Source organism: Acartia tonsa, chromosome 11 (assembly GCF_053477335.1).
Source record: "Acartia tonsa isolate MP-2025a chromosome 11, ASM5347733v1, whole genome shotgun sequence".
In the NCBI taxonomy this organism is placed as follows: domain Eukaryota; kingdom Metazoa; phylum Arthropoda; class Copepoda; order Calanoida; family Acartiidae; genus Acartia; species Acartia tonsa.
Genome location: NC_137270.1, coordinates 16,880,521 through 16,887,611, shown reverse-complemented (window position 1 = coordinate 16,887,611; position 7,091 = coordinate 16,880,521). Strand labels below are relative to the sequence as shown.

At 36.8% G+C, this 7,091-nt stretch overlaps 1 protein-coding gene across 1 annotated transcript in view; it reads left to right on the top strand.

Annotated features, from left to right (window-relative positions):
* Window positions 1-4,612: 4,612 nt before the first annotated feature.
* The window catches only part of LOC145331659 (putative cytochrome P450 49a1), a 210,980-nt gene continuing 208,501 nt past the window's right edge, over window positions 4,613-7,091 (top strand). The window contains exon 1 of the mRNA XM_080176439.1: window positions 4,613-4,633. The gene's annotated coding sequence lies outside the window, so the exon portion shown is untranslated. The remainder of the gene's footprint in view (window positions 4,634-7,091) is intronic.

The window sequence follows — 7,091 nt, the reverse complement described above, 5'->3', positions numbered from 1 at the left end:
TTGTCTATTCACAATGTTGTCAATATCTAGATTACTTACACCAAAGTCTCTAGGGACGTACTGTTCCTCCTCTGGTACACTGGGGAAATGTGTGTCTAATAATACCTTTAAAGTTTCCTCTGGGGAGCAGGTGAAATCACCTTGTTGGTTTTTTACTGTACCTAGTTCAATCTTGTTGCCCTGGGCTAGAACTTTTTGTATTCTGCTTGCCGTGGTGAGGTCTGAAAGTTCGTCACAATGACGTTTCCATCCCTCAATTTTGGCTGTTTTGATGTCAGATTTATACTTACTTTTTAACCTGTCATATGCCTCTTTAGTCTCAGCTGTATTATACCTGCGATTTTTGACGTTAGCTCTGTGTAGCTTACGTTGTGTTTGACTAAGATTACCATTCCACCAAGGTGGTCTTCTTTTACCTTTGAAGAATCTCAGCTTGCAGCTAGAGTTATAGGAGTTGATAATAGCATTTTCTAATCTATCCGTTAGTATGTCTATGTTTTCACTATTTATATTAATACCTGAAATTTCTTTGTTCAAATTTTGACCAAAGAGAGACCAGTCTGTTTTTTTTACATTTCTGTACGAGTTGTCCATATTTGGGTCAGCTATGTTTTTACTTACAATAAGGTCAAATTCAATTCTACGGTGATCTGACATTGTTTCATCACTAGATACCTGCCAGTTTACTACTTTGTCTAAGACTTTAGTGTCACCTATTGTGATATCAATTACCTCTTGTCTCCTACAATCGGAAAAAGTGTAATCATTACCTTTATTAAGAATGTGTAAGTTTGTGGAGGACAACCATTCCATGAGCTCTACGCCCCTTCGGTTGTCATTTGAGCTGCCAAAGGCTGTACTATGGCAGTTTGAATCGCTGCCAATTAGTAGGGACCATCCTTTGGTCCTGCAGAAAGTTGTGAGCTCTCTCAGCAGTTCCGGGGGTGGTGGTGGTGCTCCAGGTCCCTGGTGATATTCCATGTATACACTAGAAATAACTAAAGTAGTCCCATCCTCCAAATGCATGCCCACTGAGCACATATCCGGAGAACAGAACTGATTAATCTGCCAGCAATTAAGGTTTTTTGAAACTAAAATCCCTGCCCTGTTCTTAGTATTAGGCTTACCGCAAAAAAGCTTATGTTTTTTTGAGAAACCAGTAATTTTAAAACTTTTATGATTAAAATTTGGCTCTTGTATCAGAGAGACAAATCCTGCATAGGTAAAGTCAATGTTGTTACTATTTAAGCCTAAGCTTAAGTAATTGTCATGTACTGCTGTAGCTGCGATTGCTTTATGTAAGTTTATTTGACTAAATTTTAGTCTAGTTTGAGTAGGTGGCGTCATTATTTATAAAAATTATTTAAGGGGGAAAAAAAAAAATTTATATAAATATACTAAATAGAAAAATACTTAGTTTTTCTCCTGCATGGAGGCTCCCTCCTGGAGGGGTGGGAAACCTTCCTTCTTCCTCTCACTCCAATCCTCCAGAGCTTTACCCCAGACGTCGGAGTACGTGTATATGCTGGTCTTCAGCTGGCTGCCTTGGTCAAGGATGCTGTCCAGGGCGTCCTCGGCTACTTCCACGACAATGCTAAAAAATTTAGCACCCTCTGGAAGCTCCTCATCCTTGTTTAAGCATCCCTTGACCACCTTCAGATGTTTTTCCCTTAAAAATGGATTATATAACCTGAGAAAGCTTTCCATTAAGGACCTTTCTTTCCAGGCCAACCTCTTGAGGTTCTTGACGGAGAGGCACACGAACGGCATCTCCCCTGGGCCGTATGCCGCATACTTGTACCCCAGCTTTTCCCTGCCCTCGGGCACTCCGGCTTGCCGGATTGTCCTGAGCAGGAAATCAACTGTGGCCTGGTTGCGGCACTTGACCCAGAAGCCATGGTTCCTGCGCCCCCTCCCCAAGATGTCCTTTCCCATGTCAATGGCCTCGAGATTTTTGTCGAGGCCCTCACTCATTAGGGCCATCTCCAGCTCCGCCTCAATGGTGTCCCAGTCATCTTGGTCCAGCGTGTGGAGGTCAGCATCGGCGCCGACATCATCATTGTCCGGCACCGCCCTGACATCCACCTGCAGGCCCTCGACTCTGGCCGCCTTGGAGAAGGACATCTCGTCCCTTTTGACCCTTCTCTTTTCTGCCCTGATTTTGTGGGCCCTGTTCTTGCCCTGATTGCTGGCACCAGCTGCACCACTGACAACCTGTTTTTCCCCTTTCTTTGTTTTCCCCCCCTTGCCCCTCTTCCTTTTCTTTTCCACTTGCCAACCCTCCCCTTCCCCTTTGTCAGTGTTGCAGCCGGCTCCATCATTCAGAGTTTCCGAAAATGTATCCAGAAACTGGCCAAAATCGTCCGTACTTCTGTCGGGGGAAATGATGGTTTTATCCATCAAATTCCCATTGTCATTTCCTGGGGGTGGCGTCGAGACAGCGGCAGCCCCCACGGAAGTACCTGCGCCGGATGGGTTTCCTGCTCTGGATGGCGTAAAAACAGCGGCATCCTTCATCGCAGTAGTACCACGTCCGTCTGGTGTAGTCGGCGCTGAGAGCGCCGAAGTTGACATTCTCCTGGGAGAAGCATATCTCCTATTCGGAAATTTGCTTGTCCCAGGGACTGATACGCCGGAAATATCAAAATTACCGACCGTTTTTGATGTTGGTTTGAGGCTTCCTGTAGTCCTTTGGGGGGTCCCAACCAGTCCCTCTTCCATTGGGATATCCCCCCCGGCAGTAGCTTCAGGGATGAGTTGGCCGCCGGCTCCAGTCTCATCTCTCTTCCCCATTTCGAGTTGGGGGACATTCTCATTTTTATTGACGTTCATGTTCATTTTTAAATAAGCTAATATTCTGAAAAAGAATATTAGTTATTTTGGGTGGCCTAGAGAAAATTTGCTTCCTAAAGGATTTCACTGCGGCCAGAGTTACATCCTTACCTAAATTAATTTGCGGGGAATTTTTTTTTTTTTTTGTACTGTTTTTTGTTTTTAATTTAATTCACTTCTGATTAAAAACACAAAATAAAAGAAATAAAGTTTAAGAAAAGTTTGTGTGATCACAATGGTTTGGTGTAGACTGTGGGGGGATGTAAACAAAGATCAGCTGATTTAATTTTAGTATTGTGATCAACCAATCAGAAGCAGCCTTATATTAGAAAAGACGACATTTTTAAGTTACCCTAGTTCTCAGTTAATCAACACCCCATAATGATAATTATTTGTCATTTGGGGATGTAGCCATGGAAGAGAATATTTGATTATACCATATTAACTTGCCAAGGTACCGAGTGCAGGTTCTTAGTTAAAAAGCCCCCTGGCCTCGTCACGGCGAACCTACCTATGGTTAAGGATTATTGATATTCAACAGAGTAATTATATGTCTGTCTATGCTTTGCCGCATTCGGTAGCTTCAATAAGAGCTTAACATCAGGAGGTATATAGTAGATACAAATATTTTAAGTTTTGCAAAATTACTAGAGATTAAAGGACAGCTATCTGTAGGCGTTTGGAGCTTTAGGGACTGAAACGCACGACACAAATGCAATTGAGAGCCTTGTGTACAAGCAATTGCAGCTAGATGACACTCTAGAGGCCCTAGAGAATGCTAGTATATTTGTGGCCATTGGTCGCGGCCCTAGGGGGACACTCGCACCGGTTGACACTCTAGAGGCCCTAGAGCACACCGGAACATGGGAACCTCTATAGTTGTACCTCTCTTTAAGGATGCTTGATAAGAAATATTAAGTTGTATGATACATGCTGAATTAGATTTTGGGACACTGATTAGTACAGCTCTGTAGCTTAATAGCTTGGATTCTAGGAGTAAGGGTACGGTAACGCATCAAGTTGTACTTGTATAAGCCGGCTATGCAGTTTACTCTGAGTTTCTATTGTTATAAGAAAAGCGAAATACATCTGGTAGCTTGCTAGAGTTTAATTAAGCATTAAATAAATTTTTATTTATTTATTCTTGGAAAATCTAGCTTTATTTAATATTCTTGCAAATTATAGCTTATAAGTACTTCATAACATAATTTTAATCTAAGTTTAAAGTATTGAATGGAACTACTTTTCTTTGTCAAAGTTGAATTGTTTATCACATCTATCACTTGAATCAATTTAGTCTAACCAGCTAAATGTTGTAAACTTTGACAAGATTGCGTTTAACTTATTCAGTTTGGTAGCTAAACTTATGCTTTATCATATGAGTTGGAGATTGGCTTCAACTTGGTTGGTATTCTCTTCTTGATCTGAAACTTGGCACGTTTTATTAGAATTGGGAGAAAACATATCATTTGGTGCAACATCGGGTTGTTCAATATTTTTTTTTGGTGTAAAGGGGGGTGCATATTAGTTTGTTTTTTACATCAAAAAAAAAACTAAAGCTGAACAGGTTATACATTATAGAGAAATTCAGAAGGTTATAAGTGCAAGTGCAAAGTAATATAACTAAAAAGTGAAGTGAAAATTTTTACATATATAATTTTTTCAATAGTGAACTAGAAAATTTGTAAGTAAGTTCTCACAAATTAACTTAGAGTGAAGTCTCTGCATTAACTTTTATTTTTTTTAGAAATTGGTAAGAATATATCTGAAAAATTATTGCTTGATTCACTTCTACAAGAGATATATTCTTTGCTTCATCATAGTACCAGACAGGTGGTAAGATAAATAAAAAGGAGTGTAGATAGATTCTTTTTGCATTACTGTACCAAAAGAAATTTTTGGGAAGAATCTTCTAATAAGTTTTATATCAATTATAAAAATTTTATATATTTCCATTTTTAAGTCCGCAAGTTTAGAGATAGATTCTTTTTGCATTACTGTACCAAAAAAAATTTTTGGGAGGAATCTTAAAATAAGTTCTGATATCAGTTAGAGTAATTTTACATTTGTATAATAAGTCTGCAGCAAGTTTTGAGTAAAGGGTTCTTTTTGCATTATTGTACCAAAGAAAAATTGGGAGGAATCCTTTAAGAAGTTTTATATCAACTAGATTAGCTTCTTTAATAAGCTTTAATAAGAAGTTTTATATCAGTTAGACTAACTTCTATAATTGTATCTCAAATTTTAAAATCTCAAGTTTAAAATTTAGTATCTCAAGTTTAATTAAAAAGAAATTTTAGCCAGCAAAATTAATTTTTATACTTGTATCTCAAGTTTAATAATTTCATTAACATCTATATTTTTTATTACTTTATTAATTTTTGACCCTACAATTTTTAAACCAATAGTGGTTTTAGTCAGTCATATCTTAACATCTATTAAAGATCTTTTTATACTTATTCAAAATGAAATCACTAAGAAAACGTAGTAAAAGTAGGGAAAAAGATATTGACTATTTGAGAAATATGTCAAGTCTTATTAAGTCCGATGGACAAGGGGACTTAGAAAGTTTACCAATCTCTTCTCAGGATTTAGTAGAAGATGAAACTAGCCCTGAGTTTAATATTACTGAAAGAGTTATGTCTAGAAATGCAGAAGACATAGACTTAGTCAATGATATGAATGATACTGTTGAGATACTAAAGCAAGATATTAAGTTTAATAATACTATTGATAATAACTTAGGCCGTATATTGCTTGAATTAACTGCTCAAATAAATGATTTGAATAAGAAAACAAATCTACCTAAAGGTAAATCAGTAGATGAAACTGTTAATGATTTTAATGAACATTTAAAGGACTTAGAAACTAATATTAATGATAACGTCAATAGGAGAGTGGGTAAGATTGAAGACCTAGTAAAACAACGTGTTAATGAGGCCTTACAGAAACATGTTAGAGAAAAAACTTTTAGTAACTATATCAATCATGCTGAAACAATTTTCCCCCCAAGTTTTGATTGCAATTCTATTTCAGTTATTTCTGATGAAAAGATAGGTCTAATCAATCACACTTTTCCTACTAGACATAAATTTAGCGGTTTTGGCACTCCTTCCGTTGTAGAATTTTTAAGAAATATGAATGCGGCACAAGCTCAATGTAAATTATCTGAGCATACATTTAAAGAAACACTCCTAAGATGCACAACAGGAGAAGTATATGATAGTGTAGCTACAATGGTAGATGGAAATATATCTCTTTCTGAAATTTATAACGCGTTATTAACTAAATATGATACAAGATTAAGGCCTGAGCATGCCCAATTAGAACTTGAGAATTTTGTTTTGCCTAAGGATCCTACATTTGATAAAGTTGTTAGTAAAATTATGGCTCTATGTCAAAGAGCTTGTTTGGAACATGGAGAGCCTGCTAGGACTCAAATTTATAATTTAACTGCTATTGGATATTTATTAAAAAATTTACCTTATGGATCAATTAATGATGGGTTAAAGATTAGAGCAGATTTAATTACAGAGTTAGGTAGATTCCCGACTTTTGCTGAAGTAGTACAAGCACTTAGAAAGTATGTAGGTGCTATTGATTTAAATTATAGAAGGGATGATAATAGGAAAAGGTATAGTAGGAGTGAGAATCTAAAAACAAGTGATATTCCTGTTCCTAAATTTTCTGTAAGAAATAATATGCGCGCAAAAATATCAGAGATCAATCATAAGCAGAATTTTTTAGGGAAAAGGAATGATCATAATTTTAAATCTCAGTCTTATAACAATACAAACCCTACAGGTAATAGGTATAATGACAATCAGCAAAAGTATAATAATAATAACAATAGCAACTATAGAGACCACAGAAAACAAAATCCCAATTTCATTCCCTTAAAAGATAACTCTAAAATGAACCATAGCAGAAATAATGATAATAATACTAACCGCAAAGATTATGGAATTCATACTGAAGTGAATGGTAGATTAAGATGTAATTTTTGTGGTAAAAACACCCATGCTGGCAGCAAACTTTGTTATGAAATGAGAAATGATGAAGGAATTATAAAATTTACAATTCCTACTTCCGAACCTTGTCTTGTTTGTAAAAAAGAGATTGGTAAAACTTTATATCATCCATCTTACAGGTGTTTTAATAGGCCAGTTGCAAAGCAACTTAAAATGCAAGGTAAATGGAGATATCCTAGTGCTGAAGAGAGAAGGCATCTCGATAAGCAATTGAGTGGTAATTTAGCC